General features: G+C 39.6%; 1 protein-coding gene across 4 annotated transcripts in view; it reads left to right on the forward strand.

The window, feature by feature from the left end:
- Positions 1 to 17,906, forward strand: part of AKT3 (AKT serine/threonine kinase 3) — a 161,998-nt gene that overhangs the window by 61,920 nt on the left and 82,172 nt on the right. The window contains exon 2 of one of the 4 annotated variants that reach the window (XM_027779862.2): positions 8,423 to 8,498. The exons of 2 other annotated variants lie outside the window; for them this stretch is intronic. The gene's annotated coding sequence lies outside the window, so the exon portion shown is untranslated. Of the gene's footprint in view, positions 1 to 8,422; positions 8,499 to 17,813; positions 17,833 to 17,906 lie in introns of those variants that run through there. One more of the 4 variants, XM_055810984.1, reaches the window with a different exon arrangement.

A 17,906-nucleotide genomic window follows, 5' to 3' on the forward strand; every position in this document is an offset into this window, starting at 1 on the left:
TGTATTCATTGAACAGAAGGAAGCGTGTGCATGCTGACCAAACAATTGCTTAAAGCGTTTACTTGGAGCGTATTAGAACGAGTAGCTGTCTGCAAGCAAGACTTTTCACCACCTATTGTCTGATAAAACTAGAAGTAAAGTTCTTGTTATTAAAAATAAATCTTGTTAGTTCCTAGGGACATTTCTGTAAAAAAGGGAAATCCTGCGCATTGAAGGCTTACTATTTTTATGGTGCTGTTTTGGCAGTTGTCCTTGTTTTCGTATTCACTATGAGTGTTAGATGAGTGACCTTACATTCATAGGGCTCTTATTTAATGCAGACATCATCTTATAACTTGTGGCACTTTAATGCCGATACGAACTTAACGGTGCATGCAGAGGTGAGAGGATAGTAAACTTTAAGCAGGAGGCTAAAACCGCAGCTTTACTTGGGGTTACATATTGCAGGCAGCACAATGCTGAACAGGTACAAGGAAAAAAAAGCCCAAAGTGTAGGAAGACAGCTAATTATAGTAATTGCAGCTGGTTTCAAAGTACTTCTAACAGTTTGTGCATAATGCTTACTTGAAAGCATCAAATGGGCGCTAGTTGTGAAATAGAACACCTGTTTGTTGTTGAGCATGTGTTTATGCAGATGATTTTTGTTGTCAAAGCACCTTGATGTAGAGTAGTCCTGTTTACATTTACATTCTCCCCAAAGGATTAACAGTGTTCTCTCAATAAATTTGCAGTCTATTCTCCTCTCAAAGGCTGCTGTTTGGAGGGTGGTGTGAACGAGGCAACAAGTGCTTGCTAATCACTTGAATATACATAATTAGCGACAGTCTGGTGCACTGGAGTCTTTGTACAACCATAACAATACTGATTGGCAGCAGCAGATAACAATAGTCGTGGCAAGGTGCTATTTGTTGAATATTTGAAGGTGTTTTTCTTTTATATTTGCAGTAGGCATTTTGAGTGAATTATGCCATTATTCTGGAACACTCTTACTATGTTGTGTTAATGTCAGAGTTAAAGATCAGTCATGTGGCCTCTTTTACACAAAGGAACAAGACCTTTAGTAAATCCTTTGCTGCTTTTGAGACTAAGCTGGATTATTTTTTTTCTTCCTTCATAATTTTATGAGACTAAGGTGAATTCCTCCGCCCCCCCCCCCCCCCCCCCTTCCTATTGTTATATAACCTAAGTCAAACTGTAAGGGATGTTTAAAAATGTGAGAGATGAATCTGTGTGATGATAACTCTTCTTGCATTCTGCAGTGATCATTTTTACAACTGGCTCTTATTGGACAGGTTCAGTACTTTAGAAAACAAACAAAATCGTTGATGATAAAATCTCTGGATAACATAGACTGTAATGTAATAAATACGTCAGAAAATCTCTTTGATGGCTTTTTGTGTTTTTTATGTTCAACCAAAGTGTGTTTTAATATGGAAAATGCTTAACATCAATTTAACTTAAGGGAAGATACTGGAACAAGTAGACTATTTATGAAGGTCTAGAAAATGAGATGACTCACTGTGGATTTGGCAGCGTTAAAATGTATCAAACTTCAAATTTCCTTCTATTGACAAGGTAGCAATCTTTGTGTACACAGAGAAGCTTCGGATGTCGTGTCTTGGGTTCAGTCAGGCTTCTGATATTCTGCGAACAACATTTTCATAAGGAAACAAGATGAAACAACTGTGAGGTTTGTTTCTAAGAGCAAAACTGTTAGAAAACTGTGCTGAGTAATTATTAAAGGTTTTAACAAAATGGAAGTGAATTTGGAGTAGAATCTTGTTAGGCTGTTTCCTGACTTCTGCCTAGGCAGTACTTCCAGTGATGAGGTGAGTGATGGAGAAGAGAATGGTTATTCATGGTTTGAGGTGTCTCCACAATGGAAGGGGCTGCAGGTGTGCTGGAGGATGGGATTAGCATTTAGAATGGTGTTGGTAGTGTGGAGATTTGGCGTGTGAGGAGCTGGAAGCTGTTCAGGGGGAGCGAGGTCGACCTGCGTTCTAGAATGATCTGCTTTACGAAGAGGTGAATGGATAACGAGTGGCTGGGTAAGTACACTCCAGAAGAAATTGCAGCGGGTACCATGGATCACAAACTGGGTATTAATTATATCTCAGTGCTGTGAAGAGGGCAAACACAGGCATGCATAAACAGTAATAGAGATGCCTCTTTCTGCTCCGTTGAGCAACACGTTGTTAGCTGGACGACTGCCTCCAGTTCCGGGTGCTGCAGTTCCACGATGCTAAGTACCCAGCAGTGAGAGTGCTCTAGCGATACGGGGAGCGTAACCTGTGAGTATAGGTTGGGTGAGTTGCAATTGTTAAGGCTAAATAAGAAAAGACAAGTGATAATATAACCTGTTCTTCGTGCATACAGCAGATAGGAGAAGAAATTATGGTTTTAAATTGTTGCAAGGCTGTTGGCTTACAAGCCAGGAAAACTTCTTTCAAGTAAATGTAACATTAGGAATAGCCTACTGAGTCGCAGCAGTGGCCCATCTAGCCCGGTATTCTATCTGCAGCGATGGCAGAGGAGATGCTATTCAGGGAGAGCTTGCAAGCTTGGCCATTTTCTTGCCTTTTATTCCCCTTGCACTTACCCAGTGTCCAGAACTGTCGTATTAATAAATTAGGTGGCATATCTCTGTGTGATCCTTCTACTATCTATTTGTGGACCTGTTTCTCCAAGTGCCTGAACTATTGTGTATTTGTGTTGTGTATTTGGTGAACAGCAGTACTGCACTTACTGAGTGCCTTTATGGTTTTGTAAACCTCATCCTTCTCCTCTCCAAACTAAAGAGTTCCCATCTTTTCATCCTGTCTTAGAAGAGGTGGTTGCTCCGTCCACTGCATCATGTTGGTTGCCCTTCTACTTGCTCATAATTCCGCTATGTTCTTCCTGAGGTACGGATGGAGACAAGACTGCACAGGGTAATGAAGATGTGGGCACAGAAGTATCAGAAAAATCATGTCCTTTCTCTTGTTCTCAGTGTCCTTTCTGACATGGCCAACATTTTGTCAGTTTTTTTGCTGTTGTACATGAACTTATGATTTCATAGAGGTGTCAGTGGTGAATCCAGGACTCAACTAAACTATAATTTGTGGTTCTAAGGTAAACATTGTGAGGGATAGTTTAGGTTATTTTTTTCCTAGATACATTACTTCACATTTATGTCTGTGATGTTCATTCGTCATCGCTGCCCACTCAATTTGGTTAGATCCTTCTCTTTTTCGATGCCATAGTCATGGCATTTGATTGTCCACTACAGTGTAGTATCATCTGTAAGATTTCTTGGATTACTCTACTGTCCAGGTCATTGATGAAGATGTCATATAGAAATGATGCCAGCATGGATCCCTGAGGGACCTCCTGACTCTTTCTTATGCTGAAAAGTGACCATTAAGCCTTATGTTTTGTTTCCTCTCCCTTACCCACCTTTCAGACTGTATTTCTCCAATCCTGTGGCAACTTAATTCCTTTAATTGTATTCGGGGAGGAACCTTGACAAACACATTTTGCTTACTGGATGCCCTTTGCCCTCATGTTTCTTGCCCCCTTGTGGAACTCCATCAGGTGAGCGAGACAGGCTTTCCCTGCATAGCAGCGGTGATGGCACCTTCCCAACAGACCCATGTCACCTCACGTGCTCTGTGGTCTTACTGTAGACTCTGGCGACTTACCAGTAGCAGAAGTCAGACTTGCAGGTAGTTTCTGGGGTCCTTTCTAGAGTCTCGTTGTTTGTTTGAAGTTGTGTTGGCAATCCATCAGTCTTCTGGGCGCGTGGCCATTTGTAGGGATGGGTTGTACCTCACCGATTTCACACTTCAGTACCTTCAGCACTCCTGGCTGACTGTCATCCAGTCTTGGTGACTTATTGACATCCAATAATTCCTGCATGTTTACGTGAAATCATCTAGCTTTCAGTTGTCTACTCCTGGGAATGGTCTGGGTTTGGGTAGCTTGCCAGTGTGTTTAGCAATAAAGGCCAGGGCAAATAATTCGTAGTGCTTCTCTGCTGTGGCCTTATCCTTGAGTTCCCTTATCCTCGAGTTCCCTTATCTCCAGTTTTCTTTCTGGGCTTTTGTTACCGAGCAGTAAATCCCACTGATTTCTTGTCTTGACTTCCTGGTTTCGCTGATGAGCATCATTTGCAAGAAGCTCTTCAAATTCTTTTCTAGTTCTCTTAATTTTATGTTTACATTGCCTGGACATGTTTTATCATCTTTCCCTTTCTTCCTCATTTGGGCAATCTTTTCATTCTTAATAGTGACCTTTTCCCTGTAATCACCTTTTAACTTTTCCTTTAAACCATCCAGGTGGATTTTGGCATGGAGGAGGGTGAGGAAGGGAGAACTATGTTATTTTCCTTTTGAATTGTGGCCATTGTTTTTTCCTAGCCTTATAGTATTTTCAGTAGTCTTCTGCCCATTTGTAAGGTCTTTTGAGCTGATCCTCCCCCACCCCCCCTTTTTTTAAACTCTTACCTATATTTTTCTGTTGATGTTGAATATTTGCATATCAGATTTAATTGAGCAGCTTTCTTCTACTCCAGTGCTAAACTCCTGAAGCATTCAGATAGATTCCTGGGAGATGGAGAAATCTTCCACTAGAGAAGCAGTATATTTTAAATAGTAAGTTAATAGTAGTTAAAAGTAATAATAATAGTAGTTTCCATCCTGTTTGTGGATCCAGGGGGATCTGTGGACTGCCTTGGAAGAGTCTACAAAAGGTTACTGAAAAATCCCGGCCAACTTGTCCAGGGCATAGGATGCAGCGCTTCTCTGGGTGTTTAGTACTTCATGTTTCTGCTGGAAAATGTTAGGGTTCTGTGAACTGAAAAATTTTGAAACTTGTTGTGCTAAATAAAATCTTTAGGTTCTGTAATGCTTAGAATTCTTGAGAGCTCCTAGGCAAGTTCTGTAGAAAATGGTTTTCTTGCAGCCTCTCAAGATGCATAGTAAGAATACAGAGAAGTAAATTTGTGTAGAGAGATGGGAATTATGAGTTCCATTCCAGTTTCTCTTTTAATATTTAATATTAAAATGAATATTTACATCCTGGAGAAATAGTGGAGAAGAAAAATGATAGTGCTTTTAGCACTGGAGAGAATGACTTTAGAAGATGAGATTCTGAGAACCTGTGTGGCTACTGAGGGGTATGGGATTGCCTTGCCAGGAGAAAGAACCTTAATGGGGAAACGTAAAAAGCTCTTTAATGCAGCAGCGTAAGGAGTAGTGGAGCTCTGTGACTGAGTTTTGAATCCAGAGGATTCAGAACTAAGATAAAGATTGAAAAATACTAAGGAGAGCATCTTGCTACTCTCAAAAAAAGACAGAGTGCATTTTGGAAGATAAGCACTAAAAAAAAGCATTTATTTATTTATTTATTTTTTGCCACTGTAACGGTGGGAAGTTCTGTGACCTCCTTGAAGAGTTCATCCTGAAATGATGAGATGTTCCTTTTTGTCTTAAAATATATGATACCATGAATAAAAATCACACAATGTCCTATATAGATTTGCACAATAGATACTCAGATTAGCAGTGAAATGTAAACTTGATAATTTGTCTGAGGCTTGCTCAGAGTGTTATTCAAACGAAAGAGTGAAAATCCAGTTGCTCTTTGCTGAGGACCCCGCTGACGTGTCGTTTGAGAAGCACTGTATCTATATTAAAAGATAAAATTACTGTAGTTCCTATTGTGTTTCATAGTCTTTCTTAGCTGGGTACTGCAGTTGCCACCACTTTGGCACTTTCATCCTCAGTGTCACGGACAGTTAGAGCTCTCTTACTGCCTGTGGAGTGTCCACATGCTTCCTTTGCTGTGTGTGTTTTTCTCATTATACTTGGTTAAGCCCATTAGTCCTTTAAACTTTTTGATGTGAAGGTACTGATTCGTGGTAATCAAGTAATTTCTTAATATTGTTTTGACATGCTAAGTAAATGGAGTTGTTTCAAGACACCGTCAAGGCACTTTCTTTAGTGCCTGGAGGGTTGCTGGGTCAAGGATATAAATGTTGTATTTGTGGTGGCACAAATACAGACTTGGAGAGTGAGGGAGCTGAAAGTACTGTGTAAGTCACTGGTAATTTTCCTCCTTAAGCGAAGGCAGGCGTGTTGTCATTGCTGCAATTTCACCTAAGGAGCAAATGTGCGTGAAGGATGCGACGGGGCAGCGTGACCATCCTTCTACAAACGAGGAGCTGTGTGTTGTCTGCTTGGCGCTTGTACAGTCAACAATAGATACACGTACAGCCCTCCCACTTGGTACTCGCAGAGCCAGATCCTTTAAACAGATGCCCAGTGTGTCGGGGAGAAGGGGGAGTTTGGAAAACAGTAGCGAGAGGATGTTTTTATACCTCATCAGATCTAATGGTGTGCTGCTAATGAAGGAGGAGATTCAGCTAGACCCTGCCTGGAATATAGCCCCCCTAGCCACCTTGTGATGGATTTAGCAAGACTACGACTTGTCAGCTGATGGGGTCACGCATCTGATCTTGCAGGAGACTGTCCTATTCCTGCCCTTCTCTATCCCCCACCTCTCCCATCTATTTATTTATTTATTTTTCTATTCATTCATTTATTTATTATTTATCCCTATTGGACTAGTGAGCTGCAGAAGTGGCAGATGAGACAAGGAAGACCACTGGACTGCAGGACTGGAAGGAGCAGGAGGCAGGGTTTCTCCTCAGCTGGCTCAGCTGGGGTGTTATGAAAAATTGCACCTGGAGTTCTCTGAGGGGTTTTGTTAGAAACAGCGGAGTCTGAAAACAGACTTATTTTGGGAGAAGGAGAAACCTGTAGAGGGCTAGAGTGTTTCTGTAGCTACTGATCATTTCTCCCTTGACCTCACCTTAGTCTGCCCCATAGGGAGATAAAAAAGTACATTAGAGAGTGGCCAGACCTCCGGGAAATGTTCCTCCCCTTCATCATCTCGGATTGTCTGAAGAGGGGTTGCTGTCTGTAACCAGTAATCACGTCACTGAAGTTCAGTCCTTCCCTCGCAAACGGTGATCTGGTGTTACGAGACCAAGCTGAAACTAAAGAGTCCTGGTAAAAGAATTAACAGAATTAAACTGTAGACATCCAGAGGAAAAGCTTTTGTTCAAACCCTTTTGGCTGTGCTGCTGATGCTTGCTGCTCTTATGGGTGCACTCAGTAAACAACATTATGGAAGGCTCTTAGAGGAGGCGAAAAATTTCTGTCCCTTCTCCCTGATGGGGAACTCGGATTCCCTGGGGAATGTCAGCATGGAAAAATGCATCAGCGGCATAACGGGCACTCATCTGCAGCACGACCCCCAGAAGACAAAGCAGCGTTTTACCTCTCGGGATTAACAAACATGTGTCAGCCTTAGTACTGCTGTTTGGTAGTCAGGTGATAGACTGCCCATATGTCCTCGTACCTCATTCTGGCATGAGATCTTTTTCTTTTTTTTTTTCTTTTTTCTTTTTTCTTTTCCTTTTCCTCTTTGGAGTTTGAAATAAAAGGATAGCTTTATTCCATTGTCATTTCTTCCAGTTTTTATGTCACAGATAGACAATTTTAAAGGATGTTTTAAGAAGTTCTGTACCCGAGTTTATTTTTCTTACTCTAAGTTTTTATTGGAAAGGCTTCTTTGTTTGGTTATCTGTGCTGGAGACACACAGAAATGTTTCAGAATGCAGATGACTTTTATCAAATGAAACTTAAGTTATAAATAGTTATGCTATAAATGCTCTAAATAGGAAGATGCATGTTTAAGAGTTCTTCAGGCACCTACACAGCGCCAGTCCCTTCCTGTAGCACAGCATGGTCCTTTTGGCGGTGCCAAACTGCACAGGGGAAGAAAAGAGGGAAGGAAAAGGTTTTTTTCAGCCACTTACAACTTGACCAAGTGTCCCCATCTCTGTCTCTGGGATTTGGACCAGTGATGGGAGGAGGGTTTCTTGACATAAGAAGAATAATTGTTTAGTTGTTAGTGTTTTGCAGTAGGGAGAAATGGAAGATAATCTGTGGCTTCAGAGTATCAGGAAGTTGAAAGATTTAATTTAAAAAAACCTGCAAGCCCGGAGAAATTGTGTTTTCTGTCTTGGAGTACTTTAGGACTGGCATTTTAGTACTCTGAGGCAGTAATTTGTAGTTCACTTTAAGCAAATCAGAAAATGGGAGTGTTACATCAGTGTTACGCAAACATCATTATTAAAAGCTGATGGAAGCATAACCTACGGATTTCCCTTCACTCTTACATGTGTTTCTATATCCATTGCAGATCAGGCCCTTATATTTCAGTTATTTAGATTTTTACCTGATTTATGATTTTTAACGAGAGTTGCAACTGTGATTCTTAAGGAATTCTGTAATTCATTAAAATAAAAACAAAAGACACAACTACCTCTTCACAAACGTTTTGATTAAAATGGACATTTCTGAACCTTCTACAGACAATACCCGCTCAGATGTGACAGCATTTGTGACATCACCAGTACAGACTTTCACAAGGATTTTGAAGTCAGTGTTGTAAGTCAGTTTCCATTTTGTTTTTATTAATTAGAAAATTGTGCTGTTTACTTTCTAGAGGAAAAACCATCCACTAAAACCGTATCAAATTTGTTTAGTTCAAAAATAATGCAAATAGATACTTTTTTAAAATTATGGTTTCATTATTGGTGGCTATTATTTTGGTGTCACAAATGTTAAATATTTGTTGCCAGTTAATTACTGTGTGTATAATCAGAAAATCAGAAAGGCCAGATGTAGGAGGAGATTATCAGTGTTTTCTCTTGTATGAAATTTAACTTCTGCATTGAATAAAATAATTGAAGGGTTTGCTGAAATCTATTTAAGGTCATCCTATAAGTTACTAGACTGCCTTTTGCATCAAACTATTTTGGAGGCTAAGCCATTAAAAACTTTTCAGAAATTCAGATGAGGGAAAAAAAAAAACCATACTCAATGCAGAGAAACCACAAAATGTGTGCCTGGTCGTGGAAAAATGGTAGCAAACCTCATCCTGAGATTGCCTAGGTAAATCTGTATGTCTTATCCAGGTCAGTCATCTTTCAGTTCCATCTTGTGGCTGAAATTTTTGGGGTTCATAATTTATAGCTCTGTTCTAGAAGTTTCTAATGTGACTGAAAATGAGGCAGGAATTTTGTGCTAGTAAAATTGCAGTTGAGGATTTTGCATTTCTTCTTATCAGTCAAGCTTTCTCTTAATTCAGAGGACTGGAAAAACTTGAAGCAAAAGAATTTTTAACACCTCACTTGAATGTTTATTGCAATTGTAATATAATAAAATCATGCAAGATAAAATACTGTCAAATATGTATATTAAAATTTAACTGTGTTTTGATTCTTATGTGAGTGTTAGGAGCAGTTTTACTCATTTTAAGGCAGTGAAATATTTTAGAAATACTTTGAATCCTGAGGTTAAAAACTTGAGATTTTTTTTTTTTTGGCATCTATTACTTTAATTATAGCCTGCTAATTTAAGAGAATACTGGCCAAATTGTTCTGATCTTCTTGGCAGTGTTTCTAGTATTGGAATATCACATGGTTAATTCAAAATATCAATTTATAGTGGGACCTCCATGTTGCTAAGATTTTGTTAATATCTTTAAATTGTAATAACTACTTCACAAATACCTGTCAAAGGGTTGTATTTCTATTTTTTCAAATTTTTTCAACTCCCAAATTTTAAGTGATTTTTCAATTATTTGCCAGAGTACAGAGATTTGTACATGTTCCTTGTAGTTTACCTAATTTTTAATCTGTAATTTCTGGGTACGTGTGTAAAGAAAATGTCAGAACATGTTTTGACGCATATGTCGGAATAGACTTTGCTGGTATTCATGTGAAATTGCATTAGGGAAATTCTTGGTTTAATACTGTGGCAGAACTATTGTGGCATTGTTGCTTAGGGATGCAGTTGGTTTTCAAAATTTGTTTCACTTCAACCTGATTTTCTAGCTGAACTGGAAAACAAGAGTTGCAGTCCCAAGGTGGACCAGCACTCCGATGAATCAGTAGTTAATCTTGCAAATAAGTTCATGCTGATGCCCCTTATCCCTTGCATCCTTCTTGCCCCCAGCTAGTTCCCTGCCCCTCCTTTGTGCCGATACTAGCGGCACGGTGAGCTGTAACTGTTTTGATCTGGTCAAAACCTATTTTCTTGGGTTTTGAATTCAATCGTTTTGATGTGTGAGTGCCAGGCTGATGTAGCGGAGCAGGACATGGGATGCCCCGCACACTTCCTTCACAAGTGTTCCTTGTATTTCCAATATTCCCGACTGCACTGTGCTGGTAGTAGATTATATTTAAGGTAAACCAAGGTGGCCAAGGGCTGGGACATGAATTCACCGTCAATACTCTCAGGTTAGTATGAGATTTGTGCTAAGACAGAATTGCGTGGCAATTAAAGGAGGAGCCTGCCTATGCGGAATGTTTATTCCCATTTCCTGAATATAAGATTCTGATTTATTTAAGAAAAAGTGCTCACACGAATCTGGAGATGCTCCACAGCATTCAGGGTGCTGGTAGGTGTTGGGTGCTGAATTGGTGGGAGCGCGGCTGGCATTGCCATGGTGCAAACTGCTGGTTACGTGGTGACATTACAGAATCCACCTAGAGTTGGAGATGCTGAATGCTTGAAAATCTGGTTCTGAACTCTTCTGATAATGTGTTCCTGTGAGATGACTGATATTCTGCTGTTGGCCATTTGTGGTGTTAAATCCTTTTGTCATAGTCCTTCCTTTGAAACTGAAACCTAATCCAGGCTTTCTGTTCTCACTCTGCTTCTCTCCAACTGTTTGTTTCCGGGTTTTTTCCTTTTTTTTTTTTTTTTTTTTTTTTATTGGTGTGTGTTTTGTCTCTGAAGCCCTTTGGTTCTCTAGTAGGTTTTGGGTTTTTTTTTTCTTCTTTTAATATAGTTAGCAAAACGGTATTTTATTTGTTTATCATGGAATAACAATATTTTCAGTGTTCCTACAATTGTGTAACTTTACACATGATAATATTTTTCTTTCTTTCTTCTCAGTACTACATACTTAAGCAAATACTTCATTAATTATTCTTGAGTGGTTAATTTTAAACTAAACACAGTATATTGAGTATTTCAGGTTATTCCTGTAACTGTTTATTAATTCAAGTAATTCTTCACTGTATTTCATCTCGTGTTGCTCAGCTCACAGGTGTAGCTTTGCCAGTCTGAAATTCTTCACATTCTTAATAAACTTCAGGAGTTTTACCGTCTTGCTGTATATTCAGTAGTGATCCCAGATCACTCTTGTTTATATTCACTAAAAAGTTCCTACCAGAGAACTGTAGAGAATCACGGATGGAAATTTGACTGTGTAACCCTATTTTATCTCTTCCTTTTACCCCGTTTCCCATTTCTGTTCTGTTCCACCACACAGCTTTTTTCATCCACACAACTACTGTTTCCTTAAACTTATTAAAAGCTTTATAAAGGTTGAAATAAATTGTGTCAGTCAGTGTTGATCCATTTTATTTTCTTGACATTCTTAAAGAAATCCCATATGTATGATGGGCATGATTTTCCTCCTCAAAGGCAGTCCTGCCTTGTTTATCTTATGTCAGTTTGTGTTATTTAAGTGTACGAATAAAAGGAGAATTACAGACAGTTTTCTCTGGTTACCATCCAGCAAAATGACTCAAAATTTCCAATATATTTTTTTTCATTTTAATCTTTCTGGGTTCTTCTTCAGGGTGGTGGGCTGTAATTCTCCGTTTGTAATCCTTCAGTTGAACTGTCACTATTGAAGCGTAGCTGGTTTTTGCCAGTCGTTTTCACCTTACTTATAATTTCTTAGTAATTGTGAATGTATTCTGGTTCTGGGACCCCTTAGTACCCAGCACTCTGCTCCAGCACCTCCTTTTTGATCCAGAGACACTGGAAGTGTTTGTCTCTTACCTGAAGCAGATTTCTGTTGTCTCTGGAGGTGATGATGGATACAAAGAAACCGTTCTGATTCTTTGCAAATACCATTATGCTCAGTTGCAGACTGTAATTTTTCACCAAATTTTCATCTTTTATTTTGCTTGAGCTTTTTATTTCCCTTGCTTGGAGGCTGACTACATCTTACTTTCTGTAAGCAGTACTTCCAAGATGTATTAATTTTGCCGTTTAACTCAGTGTTTCCTTTCAAAGAAGCCCACCCTTTCCCAGCTCCACCCAACGGGTTCCTTATCTTCTGTGACTCCAGGACAGTTTGGGGGCCTGAACAGGATGAAAAGCTGGAAGTGTGTGGTAAAGAGCAAGCAGAGACCCTGAGAGTTGGATGGTGTGCTTTCCAAGTTTTGAAGGTCCTTATGAATGAAGTGTTTGGATTGCCAACAAAAATACTGCAAAATAGGAGCCAGGAAGAAAATGGGGGTGGCGGTGGGGGAGTGGATTTTTGAAGTCTTTGTCTCCCTCCGGTGCCCCGTGCTGAAGTTCAGTTTCACCTTTAAGTTTATGGGGCAATTCCTTTCCCAAGTACGGTGGAACTGAAATATTTTGTGGTTACTGTTAAATGGTTCTTGAATTAATTCCTCTATACTGCGCGGATGAAAAGGAAAATAACTCCCGCTCACACGTTTTAGAGCCAACGGTATCAAGGAGTATTAGTGTCAATAAATTATTTCTCTAAACTTTATTATGTGTGATGCTTAGCCAGTTTGAGAGAAATAAAAAAAATCCTTGAAGTGGACACTATTTAAATTTGGGGGCATGGGATTTTCTGCAATTAACTAGATTGCTATGGTAGGCCAATATATTAAGCTCAGGCAGTTTTGCTGCTAATTACACACAACTTCTCTGGAGTATCGGATATTCAGATCCATTTTATGAATATGGTAGAGAGAATAACAACTGTAAAACAAAGCACTGTGCATGTAAGTGACTGTTAGCGTGTATTTCAGAAGGGATAAATGCTCACCATATGGTACAATTACTGTGTCCAAGTTTTCAAATTAGCTTCTCTCATCCTCCTTATTACTGTCTTTAAAAAGAGAGGAAAAAAACCCAACATGATTTATCTACTCTGCAGCAGAACTCTTGACGCAAAACAGCAGCCCAGTTCTGTCCAGTTTTTTTTTCCTAGCATAATAGAGGCTGTCGGACTTTTTTATACTAATTACTGTGTGAGCCTCAGATGAACCCCCTTCAATTCACAGGGCTTTGTTAAGGGAGGAGCTGTCAATGTGTCTGCCCGTTTGCAGCTGTGCTGTGGCTTTAGCTTGCTTAACATTATGCTGCTTTTTAGACTTGACAGAAGGGATTTTTTTTTTTTTTTTTTTTTTTTTTTTATTAAGGCAAAGCAGCCTTGTAGCGAAATGGTTTAAGCAGCTGCATTGTGGGGAAGCACAAAGAAGTTATTATTGTGTCTGTTTAGGGGGGTCGGATGGAGGGGGGAGATATTCGGCTGCTGTTGATGCCGATTGTTGACTTGCCATCTGCCAGATAGGGAGAAGAAAAAAATGACAGCTCCAGCAGGGTGTTCAAGAGGTTGTTTGGAGAGACGCATAAACATGTGCAGATGTCGAACTGAATAATGGCAAGAACTTGAGACGGTTTATGATGCTGCTGTTGTGTGTGCATATACAGAATGAATGTATGTGGAGATTTGGTTAGGAGGAGGGTACATATTAATTATCATTGTCCCCCACCGCCTCCTTTACTTCTGTTAATTAGTTCAGGAGTTTAATATCTTCCCTCCCTCCGTTGTTTATTCCTAAAAAGAGCCTTTTCTTGTAGGGAAGAAAACTTTTGATTTCTCCATGTGGTGGGGTTAAAAAGACCCAACAACTTAATAAATTTGGTACTTGTGGAAGTAGAAAGACTAATGCAGTTATTTCAGCCTCAGACATTTGGCAGACAGGTGCTATACAAGTTCTTACATAGCTTTGTCTGTCTACCTCAAGACTGATATGTTGCATACCCCTACTATTGCATCCTGAGCTTTTCTTATGCAGAAAGTGCTGATCGGTGAATGTCGAGTATTATATAGTAGACAAGTAAATGCTAGGGGTTAGAATGAGATTAGCAACTAATTTTCTCTTTCACTTGATCTTATTTTCAGTTCTTTCTCCAAAGGCAAGGAGCTGGTCAGGCATAACTTACATTTTCCTGTTTGACAGTTGCACATAAAATAAATTTGGATCACTCTATAGGAATACAATTTTCTTTCTTCCATGAAAATCCTTTCTTATTTCTTGTTTGGTGATTTCTGCTGCTGCTGAGTTTCCAGCATCTTCCACGTAACATGGAAGAAATGTGAAAAAGGATACAAGCATGGAGGGTTATTAAGTTAGCCCAGAAAGGCTAAACGAGAGCATTATCTTATCCAGGTGATCTCTTACTTCAAAGATAAAAGTGGAAACGTTAAAATAATTAATTTTCTTCTCTAATATTATGTGACATTCAGCAGCTTGATATCTGTATTGAACTGAAAAATGGAAAATGAAACGGTGGTTGAGGTGCACTGTAGCTGTGGACTACAGACATGTCTTTCAGTTAAGTATATATTGGGTTTTTTTGGTCAGTGACCGCATGACTTTAATCTTAACCTGAAGGAACCGAACCACCCCTTCCCACCAAGCCCTCACCGAAAGTGAAGGAACCCCTTTTTATTGTGTTTTCCATCTTAGGTCTTGAAAGCATCAGGTCTGTAGGTCATCGGTAACAATAACTACTGATGGGAGCATTTCATGTCCCCTTGTACATCACTGTGGCAGTGGAAGAAGTCAGTTTTGTATTATGTCAGCTTAATGTTAACTGAAAATTCAGACGAGGCTGCCTCCTACCCAAGTACCGATTTCTGCGTCTGAGCCTTGACAGAGGTCAACAGCCCTGCAAATGGAGAATTGCTTTTTGCCTGGTAGTTGGGTTGTCGGTTCTTTTCCCCAGAATGGTGCCATTTTCTGTGTTCTGCCACTGCTGGTGTGAAGCCCAAGGTGCTCTGGGTAGTGCTGCATTGCTGCTTGTCGCGAAGCATTTCATGCAACCAGAGAGTTCTCCTGATGTGTACAGCGGCAGTGGAGCTGTTCTTCCAGTGCAGGTGGTTTTGAGGAATGCTTCTGCATTTCTGTGTCGCAGACTGATCCTGTGCAGATGATGTGGGCTAAATGATAAAGCAAAAAGGTTGACTGTAGCAATGCGCTTGAGGAAGAAATGTAGATGAACGATGCTGGTGCTAGCTTTTTGGCACCTGGCAACGTCTGAGGCTAGGAGCACACCTAGTGACAAGGAGAAAGTCGAGAGGAGCTATTTTAAAATTCTTGCAATGTGCCAGCTTTAAAAGTGAGACAGTTTGCTTTGTGAAAACATGCTACCAAGTATACCAGTTTTAAGAGGGGAAAGTCACATAATTTTTGACAACACATTAATCTGTCAAAGAAACCCAGCTGAATGGTAATGCTATTGTCAAACTTCTCATACCCTTTTGCAAACAATGGAAAGTTGGAGATTTCTTGTGTAAACTGGAGTTGGCTGTTTTACAAAATGTAGAGAATATTAGGAAGATGTTGAATTCAACTTAGCTACATGGAAAAACCATTTACATGTTAATTGTCTGACAGTATATACATTTGTACCAAGTATGTGTATTTAAATCATTGCTGCTGTAGCCAACTGTCTTATTCAGTGTAATTTATAGATGAATATTTGTATACTTATCCTACTTTCAAAATATTGTCAAAATCTGAAAAAGATCCTTTGGTCTACTAGCAAAAACAGAAGAAAGTATTTTTTTCTGTTATATGAAGTATCACTTGATGCTGATAGTCCTCTATACAAAATTTATAAATATTTAGAAGTACTGAGAACATGAAGGTTTTTAGCTGTTAAAAAAAAAAAAGCGAGACAATATTCTAAAATGCGGGTTTTTTTCCTTTTGCATTTACCACAGATACATCTCAACATTATTAAAAACTACAAAACTGCTTTGAGAAGCAGCTAAATAGTGTAGCATTTTGGGCTTTGATCCTATAAAACCTTATGCAAGAGAGAAATGTAGAAAATGTGAGCAGTGTCTCTAAATGTTGCCAGGATATAGACCTTGGTTTTCCATTCCTGAACAGCAGGCATATTTAGAAAATATTGATCTCCTTTGTTGTTCAGGGATGCTGATGCAATACAAGACTGTAATTCTAGCCAGCATGTACTAATATCAACTTCTGTTTAATTTATTTATTGTTCTAATTCTTATCCTTCAAGAATGAAGGGGAAGTGAGAGTGATGTTGAAACTGGCAAGTTTTTCTTCCTGTTGGCTCAAAATGGACACGGTAAAGGTCAATTCTCAATTTGTCAGGATGTCAGCTAACCCAGTATTTCTTGTACGATTTTTTAAAAGGACAAGATTTTGTGCATATGAAAATTAAGTATGTACTGTAAACGTTTATTTTCCATGAAATGCCAAAAGACATCAGTAATTTTGTGTGGATATTCTGGCTGCCCAGTTTGAATACTGCATTTGTGTTTGAATAGTGGTATCTCTCTCTGTTCCTATTTTCCTCTAGATCTTTTTTGGGGGGGATATTTTAGAGAAAATATTATTAATGCGGCAGGAAAGGGTTGAATAAGCAGCAGGAGCTGAAGTACTGTTGCGTTTATACAAGATAACATGGTGACTCACTGTAGTCGTGATGGAAAAGGGTGGCTGGTGATTTGAACCCCAGTGAACCTCTAGCTGGAAACACACCTGTAGGTTGCATTCAGAACCTGGGGGGAAGGAAACCCCACGGTCAGGACAGGGAAAAACTTTCCCTGGAGGAGACTGGTCCTCCCTGTTTTTTCAGCTGCAGAGGTGCATGCTGCGAGTATGGAAAGCCGCTCTCCGGCTTCGACCTGCCTGGTGGCTGCACCTCTCCCTTGGGAGTGCTGTTTTCCCAGTAGGAGTCCTTGTCTTTGACGCCCTACTACTGCTTCAGGAAGAAAAGATGCTACCCTTTGCCTGCTCTTCAGCACATCTAGGCTGGCATGGAAGAGCGGGGGTTGTCCCTGCTGTCCTCTTCCATTGCTCAGCTGAGGAACTTCCAGAGCTCCTTCCCGAGGCTGCTTGCTGTCATCTGCAAAATCATGACATCTGTGTGGTTTTCATTGGTTTCTGGCCACACAGCTGTGAAGAGCTTGACATAAATTGACTGGTCTTTACACCTGCACTGGATTGTTGCGGTGTCACGGACAGTGAAAGGTGCTGGAACTTTCACACCTTAATTCCTCAGTTTGCAGGAAACTTAACGGAAGCTTCGCTGTGGTAGAAGTTGATGCCCGCATGTAACACAAAAGGTTCCCCATTTCCCCGTTGTGACTGGAAAAATTAATTTGTCTGAAGTAAGTGCAGATGTGCCCAAAATGTCATTTAGCATTACTGGGAACTGTGGGAAAACAGTTAGTATAAATAAATAATTGCTGTCTCACAGTATAAAAGGCAGAATCAGAAAGCGTTAGTTCCAAATTCTGCTTTTCTTCAAGCTGCTGGCAAATACTTGGGAGGGGATATATGATAAAAATAGCTTTTAAAATGCTAAGGCATGTTAGGAAAAATCCCATTTTTATTTAATTCTTTGGTATACAGTAAGGTTTTGTCTGATCTTTTGCATGATGTACAGTTACACATTTACATTAGACTGAAGGACAGAGGAATTGTGAGGACAGGTGTAGTTTTGGGGGTTTTTTTAATCATGTAGTTTTTACAGTACCTTTGAACTCTATTGCAAATTTGTTATCATGAAATCAGAAGTAAATATTTAACAGAAGCGCTTTACATTTACTAGTGTCTACTGACTTAATCAAATAGTCTGCTGATGCTTCTAATCGTGCGTTAGGTAACACTGCCCTCAGAGGGCCAAGGTAAGTAAATTCAATCTCAAAAACCACTGGCATTACTTCTGATATTTTACTTGACCTGACATTAATTACAGTTG

The sequence above is a fragment of the Falco peregrinus genome, chromosome 7 (assembly GCF_023634155.1).
Source record: "Falco peregrinus isolate bFalPer1 chromosome 7, bFalPer1.pri, whole genome shotgun sequence".
In the NCBI taxonomy this organism is placed as follows: Eukaryota; Metazoa; Chordata; class Aves; order Falconiformes; family Falconidae; genus Falco; species Falco peregrinus.